This window comes from Mytilus galloprovincialis, chromosome 12 (genome assembly GCF_965363235.1).
Source record: "Mytilus galloprovincialis chromosome 12, xbMytGall1.hap1.1, whole genome shotgun sequence".
Classification (NCBI taxonomy): domain Eukaryota; kingdom Metazoa; phylum Mollusca; class Bivalvia; order Mytilida; family Mytilidae; genus Mytilus; species Mytilus galloprovincialis.
The window spans coordinates 54,974,509-54,991,100 of NC_134849.1; the positions used below are offsets into that span (position 1 = coordinate 54,974,509).

The window sequence follows — 16,592 nt, forward strand, 5'->3', positions numbered from 1 at the left end:
AAAGGAAGGCTAGGATTGAGCTAGGCGATAATTGCCCCAAACATGGAGGAATCAGGGGCAAAAAGGCATTTTTGTAGTTTCCAGACAATAACTTGTGTTGAAATGAATGGATATCTCTAAAATTGTACTTCAAGGTTCGATACTACAAAGGGGGGGGGGCTGGGATTGAGATTTTTAAGGGGTTCATATTTATTTTTTTCAAATTTTTTCAAATTACTAATTGTTTTTTAAAGTTTCAAGCAGAAACCTTTAAATGCACAGTATTGCGCAATAGATTTTAAAGATCTTTGACCACATTCATTTTGTGTCAGAAACCTATAGTATGTCAAAAGTATGGTCACAATGCAAATTCATGCAGTATGAAGCTTGACTTTTCCCTTTGTAACATTGACGACAAACACAGTTTCTTTTGATACGTTTTGCCACCTTCAAGTTTCAATCGGCAATGTATTTCTAGTCGTTTGAAATCGACAGAGTAAAATAGCATATAAATTAATAACATACAATTACAATATTCATAACCATCTTATCTAATCGTATCTCAGCATCGAAGGATGACGGACGGGAGCATAAACTGCATGAATTTTAGATCGTTGAACACACATACTTTGTTGGAATAGATGGTTTTCTCAAATAAAAAATTATCACAATCTTCTATTTGAATTCTTAAGATATTTTGTTATTCAATTTGGAATGCTTTTATTGACAACAAACTTGCAAGTGAAACAGTAATTCAGTAACCGGTAATCTAATGCGCCGCCGGATCATTACTTCGTCCTTTCATTTGACTCATACATGTACATGTATGTGTATCTCTCAAAGGATGAATTCTTAAAGGTACTAAATCAAAATTAAGTTTAAAAAAAAAAACACTGTAAGCTGCAACCACGTTCAGCAAAGTAAGATCTATAAATAAGTCCTTAATGGATCTCTAAATTTACAAGAACTTTTTGATAGTGGACGTTTAGCAATTAATTATCAATCGACGGTAGCGTTGAAGCAAATGATTTAAATCTTGGCAGTTAATCCTACACTTTGTAAAAAGACGTCAATGCCAGTAGGAAGTTGACGTTTAATTGAACATGTTAACTGCAAATTGATCTTCTGTATTTAAAAAAGCAAGACATCCGAATTTCAATCATGTTTGATTTATTAGTTAATTGATTGTTGTTGTCGGACATTAAAAGACGAAAACTGCATGCATATTCAGGACAAGTAAAACAAAATAATACCATAGATATAAACTGGGTCGACCATGGTAACAGCATAAATTTCAACCGTACCCTGAAAAGAGAGCATGCTACAAACGTACGGACATTTTGTCTTGCAACAAGCCTCCTTTGAATCCCTGGTTCTGTTCCGTACAGAACTAAAATACGCACCTACATTTTATTTTATTAAACGACTCCACTGCTCCTGTACTCACAATCGACTGTCTTTTAATTCACCCCGGACAACCAAACAGACATCTTGTTTAACACTCGTGTATAGAGTACATACCATTAAAGAACAAAAAAGCTTGATCATATAATTTCAAATACAGGTATAATGATGGTGTTCTTTCCGTTTACAAGCCAAACTTTTCTGATTGAATTCAATTAACATAATACTTTCATACATCAAAAACATTTCTGCAATTCTGAAATGAATGTCTAAAACCAAGCAAGTATTTTCATTTATAAAGTACTGTCATATTGCATTTTTATTGTATATTTTTTTGCTAATTCAACTGATCATTCCAAATACCATAATATTGTAATAAAATGTGTCCTTCTTTCGTTTATTTGATTCACTGTTGTTGTGTTACAGACGTTACGGAAGTTTACAACCTAATAAATGTTTTGCATTGAAAAAAGACCACTCCAGTGAAACAAGGAAAAATTGTAAAAACAAACAATTACCGTTTTTCTGCAGATTCGGTAAGTAAATCGTTTAAAAATAATTGTATGAAGATGACAAACATACGACAATTATTTGTTCTCATTATTAAAAATACGAGATAATATAAATATCAAGAGAGCAATGAAATTGATGAGTTGGTAAAAAAAAAATAATAACAAACAAATAAAATGAACAAACTTTTAAAAACACAACAGAAAACTATAGATAAAAAAACAATAAATTCAACAAAGTCTTGAATTTCCTATACCATTAAGAACATTTTGTACATCCATCATGTTGCTTCTTGGTCATAAGTCGCGATCGTTTATGCAGAAATCAAAATAAAGGCATAAAAAGGACGACAGTGTGGCTATGTATAATAATAACCTTTTGGAAACAAATAAGAAATAATGGCTTTCGAAGTATGACTTTCACTTTTCTGTTTTGGCATCATCCTTGTATACAAAAACTTTTTTCTACAAAATTAATATTAAAAGTTATTTAGGATATAAGTGTTAGTCTTTATCGTCTTTATGTATGATTAAGGGTAAAGGATCTAAGGTTACTTTACATGCATCAATATTCCTTATTCCTTTCAAATACAGTTTTACGGAAGCAAACATAACTACTATACATAATGTTAAAGGCCAGTTGGAGCCCGCTTTAAGGTGTGGGATTTTCTCACTTTTTTGGAACGATTGGGGTTTGGTAGTATGTGTCTACAGTAACCCCTCGGTCGCGTTGTTGTCTCTTTGACAAAGTCTTCGTTTCAATTCTCAATACAATTTACCATGTGCTTTGATCAGAATATTTGGGCATACAAAACCCGTAGGCCAAACAGACAACGCCATGTTCAAAATATTAAATCTACGATAAGACAAATAACAGTTATCCAGTTGAAATTGAAGGTGAAAAACAGTAATAAAAGCACTGCCCCTTCTTTCTTGTTAATCAAACACAATATCCAATACTTTCCAAAATTACTTAGTAAAAAGTCAAATCACAAAAAATACTAGACTCCGAGGAAAATTCAAAACGGAAAGTCCCTAATCATATGGCGAAATCAATAGCTCAAACACAGCAAACAAATGGATAACGACTGTTATATTTCTGACTTGGTACAGACATTTTCTTGTATAGAAAATGGCGGATTGAACCTAGCTAAATAAACCATGTTCAGTATATGGCTTTTAGATGATAATACGTTTTCAAAATCAGATTTTGAAAAACAAAGAATTTGTTAATTATTCTTATTTTTTACTTTATGGTATTTTTTCATCCACCAATTTCTTACACTTTCAATTATCATTTTTCGTGCAAAATCAGTTACACATTATACAGACTACAACATTCTAGTATTATCATTAAGTATTCATGTTATCATAATGACATAATCAACATTAACATGCTATGTTAAATATTTTGGAATATATTACAGAGACAGGTGATGATAAAGGTGATATAATTTTGATTCCAAACATTTGGATACCGCCACAAGAAAATGTACAGTCTGACAATTTGGGAAGTAAGTTTGATAATTGTTGACTTCTTACGGCTTGAAAAGGGGCCAATGTTTCAATAAAGGTCTCAGTTCTAGTAGAAATCATTCAGTACTGGTTGACATTAAGCGTTCCCATGTAAGATTTCCTAAACAGAAAAAAAACACTATGTGACAGTTATTGAAAAAACAATTTATTATTGTATTTTTTTTAATATTAACAATTTTGTTTAATAATTAATTGATTAAATTTTGCCATGTACGCAACTGCTACATTTACATGTACAAAGTTGACTAATTCCTTTCACAGATAGGTTGTAAAATTCTACTCCAAAATTAGGTAGAATGTGTTGTTGTTGTGTTATTTTTTAATAGTTCAATATTGCTATTAATTTCTTGTTATCTTTGTATGCCCAACCATTTGGGCATTATGTTTTTCGGTCTTTGTGTCATTTCGTTCGTTTCTCTCCCATGTCAATGTAGTTTTTGATGATGATACGTCCGATCAATTTGAAAAATGTACATGTTTCTTATGATATACGATATTTCTAATCTTAATGCAAAACTAGAATTTGAACCTCAATTTTACGGTCCACTGAAATAAAACAAAAATAGTGCGAGTGGGTCATCCGTGTACTATCGACACATTCTTGTTTATGAATTGTTCATTAAGATTAACATGGTTTTTAACACAGAGATCCATATATATGTTCCTTTGAAAAATGTGCAGATTCTATATATATGTATTATACATATTTTGCAGGCATAGCAGCTGGAACTGTAACATCCATGATTGTTGTTATTGTCGTGATTTCAGTTCTTGTTTTTATTTATCGACGAAGGTACTACAATATATTTGTTTGTGTAATATTTTAGACGTATTTTAAATGTATAACTATTTGCTACCGCACTTCAATTTTAAATGTTCCTCTGCTTTCATAATCACCACACATGGTTAAGCTCAGTCACTTGTAAAAAATAGAAACATGTCCAATATTACTACGCAGAGATTTTTTGTTTACACACAACTTTTGTTCCTCAATTAAAGGCGCATTAAGGATATTGACCCAAATGAACTAAATAGATGAGGGATACACATCAAGTACATAATTTAAAAAACTTCTACCAAAGAAAATGACTTGAGGTAGAATGAAATTTCAAAGAAGGTAAACTGTTGATATAACCAATTAAAGAATCATGAATTTAAATTTTAAATTAAAGTAATTAAAACAGATTATTTCCCTTGTCGGCAATGGACGTCAATGAAGAGTGCGTAATATTAGTTTTTAGTCATTGTTGATTTGAAGATACAAAATAATCTAATACTCGGTTTATATATGTATGACTCTAAAGCGCGATGGTACTCTAAAGTGCGATGGTCACGCTAAAGTGCGATGGTCTACGCTAAAGTACGCTGGTGTCTCACGCTAAAGTGCGATGGTTGTTTTTTTGTTAAATTACGATGGTAAACATCAAGCTAAATTGCGATGGACCACTAGAATAAGGTTTTAGGGATTTTAAAAAGTTTAAAGAACGTTCGATATAAATATAGTCCTTTTTCAAATATGTGACAGGCATTATAATCTACTGGTAGGATTCAGTGATCGTTTCTTTATTTAAAAGTCCGTAGACCGACCACGTAAATTGATTTCCAAAAAGGTAATTTGAGTGTCATAAAATACTATATTTATTGTTAGTGAATTTTTAACAATTCGAGCGTATTAAATATTGCGGTAATTGGCGAAGTTGTCGTTCACACACTATATCACTAATGGGAACACCTCCACTTACAGTCGTCATTGTAAATAATTACAAATACAAAATTCGATTATTGTCTGAATATGTAACATTTATTTGTTTATGCATTAATTCAAATGAGAGAGAAAGATGATGTTCGCCGAGCTTAATTTATCCCTTTCTGTAGAGCCTACACATCCATGTTATATTTGCCCACAATGTATCAGGTAATGTTTTAGCCGACAATTTATAATTTACGCATGAAAACATGTACCTTTATTTTGCCGACGTTACTTTTCAATCAAAGCGACAACATTTTAACGGTGACCGCAAAGTAAACTGCAACATAAACAGTGATTCAAATGTATCCGTTCGCTTTCAATAAAAACAGGATACTATTTGTATCTAAACAGTAAAATGGTCGACTCGGGACTGCTGTGCAGGATACAAGTCCTTCTTCCAGTTACCGAAAAAAATTACATTTGCTTCAGACGACAAAGAACGGTTAGGTTTAAGTCATTGATATTTGGTTTAAAAATTGTTAATCAAATGTTTGCAATTTATCTTGCTGCGTGTTCATTTTTAGTTGGTTTAAACGACTGTTAACGTCATAATCAAACTACCTTTCGTATGTCTATACTTTCGCGGACCATCGCACCAGCGTACTTTAGCGTAAACAATCGCACTTTAGCGTGACAATCTCACTTTAGCGTCCCCATCGCACTTTAGACTCCTACATATATAATTTAAATTATCAATAAAAGAATTTTCGCCTACAAACTTTCTTGTAAACAAATTCAATAACAGTAAATTCAGATAATATTGTTCGCATTTATGATTGCAATTTTTCAAGAAAATGGACAAAAGTGCCAGTTTTCTAATAGCGATTTCGAAAGAAAAGTGCATATAGGTTTATATTTCAGGTATCAGAGTGCGACTTATTAGTATTGCTATTCTCACCCAGTCCCATTTTTCGCATTAATAAATACCTGAAATTACAGTATAAAGCGGGTTGTTACACGTAGATTTATATATATTTAAATTACATTTCCTTTTCGTCATATTAAATCTGCTCTGCAACGAACAATTATGTATACCAATTATTTAAAACAAGGAGAAAACTCGTATTTAACTGCATTTTAAATTTAATTCGGGATTCAGGAAGAAAGTGTTCAGAAAGTATAAAAATTATAAGAAATCAGGAATTATAATATGGTTTTTAAAATGTTCATTTTATTTGATAAATAATAACAACGGCAGGATAAACATAAGTAATGATGCCGATCCTGAATTCGTAAGTTATCGCATGGATTTACACGGCAAATCTTACAAATACTCGACTTTGAAGTAATTTGTTTTCTTCAAATAATTCTTCGACTTTAAAATGATTTGTTTTCATCAAATGATTATATCTATTTATTTGTATATATTTAGCTAAACGGTCAATGATGTATTTTAGGTTGTCTAGAAAGAAACCAACCTCTCACGAATCACAAACTAATAGTCGTCTGCAAGATATAATGGGATTGCCCAGTAACTACGAAACTTCTAAGGCTCCAGTATACCATGAAATAGACACAGACAACTTTGGTCCACATCATGGAAAGTTGAATTTTTCTCGTGCAGTTAATAATATCACATACGACCAGGTAAATTCAAAAGAGGCTCCGAAGTCACAAAATGAGAACCAAAGCGCAAACAGTTCTATTTTAATAAATGTAAACTCAAACGAGCATCGAATAAAACTAAGTCAGGATGGATATGAAATGGCGAAGGTAATACATGTAAACGGGAAGTCTTCTGAAGGTGCAAGTTCAAGCAACTACTGTCTAGCAAAACCAATTACAAGTACCACAGAAGACGAACTTGATCCGTATGATATCAATAAAGACTATGATCATCTAAATAACGTAAAGAAGAAAGAAGACCCGATAACAAAAGTATACGACCACCTACCGACAGCTGTTACTGATGACCCTACTTACGATCACTCTAATCTTAAGAGTGCTTTAAACAATGATGTCTATTATGATCATTTCAAGAATGAGGAAGATAATGATTGATACAAAGGTGTTTTATACCAGTGTTTCCCAAAACTATAGCTGTTTTGAAGTACTAATTCTTGCCTACTAATTTTGAAACTTGTAAAGATATTCTCATAAAGTTTGTTTTCCAAATAAGTTTAGTGATTATTATTTTAAGACAACAAACATGTGCTGCTGTATGAAAAGGGTGTACTTGATGTTGAGTAAAACTTAAATGACAAAAATAAGTCATCGGATCACACAACAACACGCACACCAAATATTATGTATTCTTTTTAAACGGGATGTATAGAGACACACACACGCCCTGTCGATACTTATAGTTTTGGCATTGCACAAGTGATGTCTTCTTTGGCCGTCCAAACTGCGAGCGCTCTCAAATCTAACTTTCTTGTTATATTAGTTTGACCTGTTGATACTATTTGTAATGCTTTTGTCATTGAATGTTAACTTGTATCTGATCTATATACACCCTTTAATTGTTTTGAATTACTATAAATTGTCACTTCATCGTACTATCAAGATCAAGATTATTTCCTTTCTCCTTTAATACCTGTGCATGAAGAACACGAAGTTTTATCGAGCACCAATTGTATAGTTTTATTGTTGATATTCACCCCATGCCAAATATACCAAATTTTAGATTAGTTTTATTTACATACGAGAAATTTCTTAGTATTCCTAAACGGAAGATTATATAGACAGAAGAAGAAGTATACTTAACAACAATTTTTTTTTCATTTACCTGCAGCTGTGTATGATATAACGTAATATTTTTTTTTCAAATTTTATGTTTTTCTAACATTTACCTTTCACAGAAGTTTTATACTTTTACTTTAATAATTCAATCATTATTTTTATTATCTCTGTATAAGTTCACATTGTATCACAGATCAAATGTATTCGTTCATTGTATGTTTATGTGTGTCACTTCGTTTTTTTAATCAGTTAAGTCATTCCAATTGATAGTTTATAGTGTGTTTTTCTATGTTGTGATGTTATAGGTGTCATACCACCAATTAAAAGTCCCTATCTGTTCAACCAAATTTTGCAATTTTTACAGCTTTCTTAATATTTTACCTTAATTTTAACTTCATAGAAACCAGGTATATCCTGAATCGTACGTGTATCAGCTTTCTACATGCTAATTTTCAACAGATGTTTAAAATCATTTAAAAAAGAACAGGTCTTCCGAATAGAGGTACCACTTAAAATAACCCCTGGTTTTCTAGAAATCTTAAATTAGTATACTATGGAGTGCATTAATCCTCAATTTTGAATGCAAACTTATAAACAAGTAAATCAAATGCACTATTTTTATCCGAGTAGGATTACTTTCACGTTCTAAATTGGAGGGAGTAATTGGTGGTGTGACACATATACTACTGTTTCGGAAAAAGGGAGAAGGTTTGGTACCGTTAAAACGTTTAATCCCGCTGCAATTGTTTGCACCTGTCCTAAGTCAGGAATCTTATGTTCAGTGGTTGTCGTCTGTTTATGTGGTTCATAAGTGTTTCTCGTTTCTTGTTTTTTTTTATAGATTAGAGACCGTTGGTTTTCCGTTTGAATGGTTTTACACTAGTGATGTTTGGGGCCCTTTATAGCTTGCTGTTGGATGTGAACCTAGGCTCGATGTTGGAAGACCGTACCTTGACCTATAATGGTTTACGTATATAAATTGTGACTTGGATGGAGAGTTGTCTCATTGGCACTCATACCATATCTTTCTATATCTATCAGTGGTATATTTAAACGCGATGTAAAAAGGCATTATCCAAGAGAGAAACGTGTAATGTGTGATTTTCGCTTTTTTCTCTTTAGATTTTTAAATTCTTAACTTTTGTCGCCGGTTAAAACAACAGATATATTCATTTTCTTACAAAGAAGCGTATCTCAAATCTACAAACATCAAACAATATAAAAATGATAAAGGGCAACTTCATGTTTGGCAAATGCGCTCAGAAGTCAGCATTTATTATGTAATATTATGTTGTCATTTCTATGTTATATTTAACATTGCCATTAAAGTGCGAGGTTTGGCATGCCACAAAACCAGGTTCAACCCACCATTTTTTCCTTTAAAAATGTCCTGCACCAAGTCAGGAATATGGCCATTGTTATATTATAGTTCGTTTCTGTGTGTGTTACAGTTTAACGTTGCGTCTTTGTTTATTTTTATTTTTTAGTGTAAATTGACATTGCGATAAGATGTGTCACGGTACTTGTCTATCCCAAATTCATGTATTTGGTTTTGATGTTATATTTGTTATTTTCGTGGGATTTTGACTGATGCTTGGTCCGTTTCTGTGTGTGTTAGTTACATTGTAGTGTTGTGTCGTTGTTCTCCTCTTATATTTATGCGTTTCCGTCAGTTTTAGTTTGTTACCCCGATTTTGTTTTTTGTGCATGGATTTATGAGTTTGAACAGCGGTATACTACTGTTGCCTTTATTTAACTTACTGTGAATTTGAAAACTTCCTTAAAGTTTTCCACTTATACATGACATTTATATATACATTTATATATCTGGTTCATGATGTATATGTACGAAGAGATATAAACATGGTCCTGTGTATTTTTACAGTTGGTGCATGTACGTAGTATCATTGGAATATTCAATTTGAAATCATTTTTTTTTGCCAACCCGTAAGTTGAATTGGAATAATTACTTCGCACATTCGTCGAATTGGAAATGGTATGTAAAAAATGAAAGGTTACAAGACTTAGTGTTGTTGAATCTGACTCGTTCCAGCACTTTTATACAAATAGTCAGTTGCATGTACTAAATAAGAACTATATTGTTTAACATGTAGAATATAGTAGTTAATTGCCAGTGCAGACCATTTAAAAAGTGTTCTTCAAGAAGGAATAGACCTAAACGCAAAGAGACTATAATAAATAGTTAGTATACGAATAAAGGAGCTAACAAAGTAGAAAAAAGTATGGGTCCGTGTTCTTGTTTTCGAGATATAATCCATTAAAATTTGGCGGGAAATAGTCTCTCTAGACTTTAAAAAGTTATGTCAATATCTGGCCAAAATTCTAAAACAAGAGGAGCGAATATCCTTAAACAAGGATTATATATAATGTTTCTATTTCTCGGTTATTTGAGTACGAGTTGACATAGATTAACATAGTTGTTCTTGAGAAACGAATTACATTATTTATTATGTTTTCCAAACGTATGACTCTTTTAATGTCACACATTTCCATTTACAATTAAAAAATTTAAAGTTAGTGTGAATTTACGATTAAGAACTGTAATTGATCAAATAAAGAAATATGATTTTACACATTAATAATTGCAGAAATTCATGTAATGAAATAGGGAAAATACCTTAACACATTATGAAATTGCATTTACACAGTTTAAAAGAAGTTATCATTACAAATCAAGAAAATTAATGTAGATTTAATACAACGGTTAAAAAATGCATGATCTTCTATTCCATGCAGCAGGATAAAAGTTTGACGAAAACTGAATTCGTCTTTTTTTTGCCAATGAGAGTTGCTTAATTTCAAACTATCAGCAAACAGAAAGAGTCTACACGGATGTGAAAATTGTTTACTTACTACAAATTGACATTAACAACGAAAATTTTCCTTGACAAGTTGTTCAATGATGGTTGTACATTTCGTATTAAGACTTCAAAGAAATGCAATGGTTGTATAACAATTAAACAAAGGATATATTAAAACAATGTTAAATGCCAAATGTAAATTACAGAATCAATCAATAACTATGTTGTAGTATCACAAGCCCTCACAAAATATATTTTTTTTAAAGTCAACGTTCGTCTATTGAAAAAACTTCCAGTGTTTAAACAAATCTTTGGTAAGCATTCTAAACCACAAAAATAGTAAACTCAATAGCTAACTGCAGAATACGGATAATTTACTCGTGGTGTCACCAACAATAGTCCCAGCAAGCAGATAAAAGGAGTGCATTTGGCATTGTGTGAAATCACTAAGTCTAGGTAAAAACTGTCCGAAATTTATCATAACAATATTTTCCAGTGGCAGTCTAGATATGACTACTTTCAACCACGAAGATCCACTTCAAAAGTAATCATGTTTAAAATGCTGGATGGTTATTGTCCTTAATATTTGTGAACTACTTGCCACGGGACATTTAGGATAGAATGTTATATTCGCCCACAAATGGCCCTTGTCTTAGTATATAAAAGACAGGCTAATACACATCCACTTCCCAGTAATGTATCAGCATGATTGAAATAGCCATTTATGTATGATAATAGCCCAATCTTATAAAAATAAGTTCACATCATTTGCTCCTTGATTTTTTATATGTCAATAAGATTGGATAGTAGCCTTATATTCCATAAAATATGCAGATTAATCATTTGTCTTTCAGAACAAACTTGTTTGTGTGCGATATAATCAATCAATCAATTTTTAAAACTATCGTCGAAACCATTACAAATATAAGTCTAAATTTCATATATTGATAAAAAAGAAAGATTTTTAAAGAAAAGAAACCTGGTCTGGAACTAGAGACTGTCTATATACATGGAGGGATGTAAATAGAAAGACGATAGCAACTAATTAAATAGAACAAGACAAGAATGATACAACATAGCTTACTGCTTATCGTACTACTACTTCATGGACGTGTGTGTTTGGTAAGTCTGATTAAAATAGGATGCTTCTTAGAGATCTATCCAAGCAAGCAAGAAAAATACCATGATTGGTATGGTAGTTCCAAATCTCATTAACAATGAAAAAAAAAACCGAGCTTATTGTAAGGTTTGTAACAAGCTAGCAGACGGTGCTAGTCTATCCATTGTCCTAATATAATAAATATTTTATATTTATTATCGTTTCTCTCTACATGTTGGGATGTTCCACTACTGTTCCAGGTTAGAGTGGAGGTTGGCTCCTATTGAAACGTTCAAACCCGCTGCATTATTATGCACCTGTCCTAAGTCAGGATCATGGTGTCCAGATATTTTCGTATGTGTGTTGTTCATAAGTGTTTCTCTTTTCTCGTTTTTCTCATACTACAGTTTCTTGTTTAAATCATATATTTTTATATATATATATATCTTTATCGACGGGCAGATTTCTTTTTCCATCCATCTGAAATCAATTTTTATAGGCATGATATGTTTATTTCGTTGTAATGAAATTACAGCTTTCAAATACAGATACAAGCAGTATTCTAATAAAGGTAGTGCATATTTTTAGGGGGCAATGCAGATGGACAACCTCCTGATGGAAAAGATGATGAATCTCATAAGAAACGCTTGAGCTCTTGTCCCACGTGCAGTGAAGATTACGCTTTCATTTACAGTTCAATGTAATAGGTAACTATTTAATATATTTTTATTTTATGAGTTGACTAAAACAAATCTAGTATCAGAGAGAAGGGGACACGTAATCGTCCAAAATGGTAAAAATACTGTCTAGTGCAGCAAAACAAACTTTGTTTAAACGATTTGAACAAATTGTATGTATCGACTAGGAGGGTTATGCTTTCTAGACCCTTTTCTGGATTCGCTGATTATCAGATTTCTTTATTGTCAGACCTGCGTATAAAACATTATAACATCACCACAATACCGTTTAGAGAATAAAAACAAAATGTTATTAATTGCATGCGTGCGGAGCGGTTTTCTTGATTTACCTCCATCAGAAACGTTCAAAGACGAATAGATTTATTTAAAAGCCAAGGATGTATAAGAACCGAATAGTTTGAGAGGTTCATGATTAAACATGATCTTAAAAAATAAAGTCAAATTCATCTGAGGTCAACTTTGCCTGATATAGATGAAATCTTTAAAATGTGTAGTCTTAGAGTTATGATTTTATGGAATGTGACAACATTTTCTTTTAAATGAGCAGTTATGTTTTGTACACGATGAATTTTTTTAACAGAATAAGACATAGTATACGATTCTTACTTACAGTGTACCTACAACATGTAGAATATTCGTCTTTATCTATTCCATTTGTTTTGATGGAAAAAGCTCAGCACGAGTGCGGGAGGTTCAGGATCGATCCCTGATAAGAGTTAACAAAAGACTTTAAAATTGATAATTCTGTATCTGCGCTACACGTGTGTTTTTTAAAAGTTAAAAGCAGAGTCAACATTAATTTACACCAAAATATTCTGGTCATGATTTGCATGTAATTTTGCCACTGGATGTTACTCAACGACCCATCTCTAAGGTACAATTAACTTATAATTGGTAAGTTAGCTGTTTGTTGCACAATGCAAATGTGTCCTCCATATTCAGGATAACAATATATAAAACACTCCAAAACTAGGAAGTTTATTCTGCCAGGTGGTTCGATTGGACGATTGGCGAGATTTATGTATATTTGCTATGGTTAAGTCTGGACATTGTCTTGTAAAAGGGCACTCACACCTATATATGTGGTTAATGATTATTAAGCGCTTATACATTGTGTATCAATAGACATTTAGTTTATATTAAAACTAACTGGAAACAAATATCAATAACATTTTGAAAGGTGACCCCCACCATATTGAAGGCCTGGATAGGGTATTGGGAGCATGGAAGAGAGGGGCGGGAGAAGGGATAGAGAGGGAGGGAGAATGGAGTGCGGTGCGGGAGAATGGAGAAGGGAGAGAAGGGCATGAAGAAGGAGAGAAGGGGCAGGAGAAAGGAGAAAGGGGTATAAAAGGAGACAAAAATGTGTATAAAATTATTAAAATTTAGCAGGAAAACAATTACTTAATAAATGAGTGACTCAAAAGATTCAAGACAGTGGTAATAAAAAGTTAAAAAAAATGACTGCGACGAAATCTTAAAACGGAAACTCCTTAATTTAACTTCAAAATCAAACAAATGGATGACAACTGTTACATTCCGAAATTGGTTCAGCTAGGCATTGTCTAATGCAAATTGAAATTGACTAAATGGTAAATAAATTTCACAATTTCTGGTTCAAACGTATGAAACAATTTCGGACAGCACTACTGCCACTGTACATTTTGCTATCGGCTGACCGAGGGGTTGCGCGTTTTGCAGTTATGTTTAGCAAATGGGACTCAATTTTGCATGACACGTTCAATTGATCTCAATTAGATTCATCGACGGACAATACTGGCATAATTTGCGAGTTTTGGTTCTGAAACAATTTTGCAGTTAAATGTGTTCCAGTTTAAACTAAAGACACTCGTTTAACAATTTAATATTCTATAATAAAATGCGTTTTAAGTCAAATCAACAAGGGACGAGACGAGGGATGGGAATTATTTGAAAAAAATAGATTTATCAGCTTAATTTTTGACAAATTAGAAAATAACTATACGCTCTAATATTCCAGCCAGGAATCAGGTAAAACATTACAAACTCTTAGCATAACACTCATACACCACAGACAATCACACAAAATATTATAAAATCAACATCTTCTAAGAAACAGTTTATATACTTCTTGAGTTTCAAATAGACTCAAGTACAATGCCATGTAATTGCTTTATTAAAATACGAAACAAATGCAAAGCAGGAAGTATGATTCACGTACTCAATTCAAGTGATATGTAAATGTGGCTCATATGTTCTTGCTGCTATATGCCAAAGCATTGTATCTCGTATGATGCACAAAGGTTTGATTTTTAATCAGATTAAACCTCTTTAACTTATATATGTGGTAGCTTAGACAAAAGGCTGTCATATAATGCAATTCGTGTATCCATAATGAGTTAAACCATGTGGATATGTAAATTGTTTTGCATGAGAGCCTTCCTCACACTTGTATCACTGTGTAATCCAGACGAGACTTTTCTATTCTAGAGGGGACGTGAATCAGATGTGGATACTTAAAAATTCCAAAGATATTTTAGAGTACATACAATCTAACTCTCTTTCATCTTGTAACAGTATTAAAACATTTGACTTTTCTACTCTGTACACTAGTATTCCACATTCCAAACTAAAAGACAAATTGAAAGAGTTGGTATTGCTTTGCTTCGTAAAAAAGAATGGCCAACGTAGATACAAGTATCTTATCTTGGGGAGGGATAAATCCTACTTTGTAAAGGATCACTCTGATTCGAACAAAAAATTCTCTGAAACTGATATTATCAAGATGCTTGATTTCTTAATTGACAACATATTTGTTACGTTCGGGGGACGTGTTTTTCAACAGACTGTCGGCATTCCAATGGGAACAAACTGTGCTCCTTTACTTGCCGACTTGTTTCTTTATTATTATGAGGCTGACTTCATGCAGGAACTTCTTAGGAAGAAAGATAAGAAGTTAGCAATATCCTTTAACTCTACTTTTCGCTATATAGATGATGTTCTTCCACTAAATAATTCAAAATTTGGTGACTATGTGGAACGCATCTATCCAATCGAGCTAGAGATAAAGGATACTACAGATACAGTTAAGTCGGTCTCATATCTTGACTTAGAAATTGACAATGAGGGTCGTTTGAAAACAAAACTTTACGACAAAAGAGATGATTTCAGCTTTCCAATTGTGAACTTTCCATTTCTAAGTAGCAACATTCCAGCAGCACCTGCATACGGGGTATATATCTCCCAATTGATACGATATTACCGTGCTTGCCTTTCCTATCATGATTTTCTGGATAGAGGTTTGCTGCCCACAAGGAAGCTATTAAAAGAGTTCCAAATGGTGAAGTTGAAATCATCCCTTCGTAAATTTTACGGACGCCATCACGAGTTGGTTGACCGTTATGGAATAACCGTTTCACAAATGATATCGAATATGTTCCTTACGTCGTAACTACAATCCCCTTCCCTTTCATGAATGTGACCTACCGAATTAGACCATTTACCGGATTTGTTATCACATAATCAACACGACAGGTGCCGCATGTGGAGCAGGATCTGCTTACCCTTCCGGAGCACCTGAGATCACCCCTAGTTTTTTGGTGGGGTTCGTGTTGTTTATGTTTTAGTTTTCTATGTTGTGTTGTGTGTGCTGTTGTTTGTTTGTCTTTTTCATTTTTAGCCATGGCGTTGTCTGTTTGTTTTAGATTTATGAGTTTGACTGTCCGTTTGGTATCTTTCGTCCCTCTTTTATCTGTGATGTTTTGGAGAAAAAAAAGAAAGGAAAGCCAAATTAAGTACATTGTTAAAGAGTGTTGGCATTCTACAAATTTCGAAAGTTTTGACAAATACAGCTGCTTGTTTACCTTTGTATTTATGATGAATGAATCATACAGTGGGTTTTATTTTTAAAATATATTACAATCCTATGTTGCTATTATTTAATATACATTTCTTTCAGTTTTCTTGGAGTATAACGCGTTGTATACTTTATTTTTATAAGTCATTTGTATGTAAACTGGAAATGCACTTTCACAACAAAATCGTAATAAGCCATTGCAAAACCTCTATCATTCATTCTTATGAACTAGTCCTTAGATTTCCAAACATATATATTTTCTTTGATAATTTGATCTG

At 32.6% G+C, this 16,592-nt stretch overlaps 1 long non-coding RNA gene across 1 annotated transcript; it reads left to right on the plus strand.

Annotated features, from left to right (window-relative positions):
• Positions 1–1,821: 1,821 nt before the first annotated feature.
• LOC143055534 (uncharacterized) lies at positions 1,822–7,313 on the plus strand. The gene is made up of 4 exons (XR_012972074.1): positions 1,822–1,919; positions 3,320–3,406; positions 4,143–4,221; positions 6,576–7,313. It is a non-coding gene; the product is annotated as an uncharacterized LOC143055534 (long non-coding RNA).
• The last annotated feature ends 9,279 nt before the right edge of the window (positions 7,314–16,592 follow it).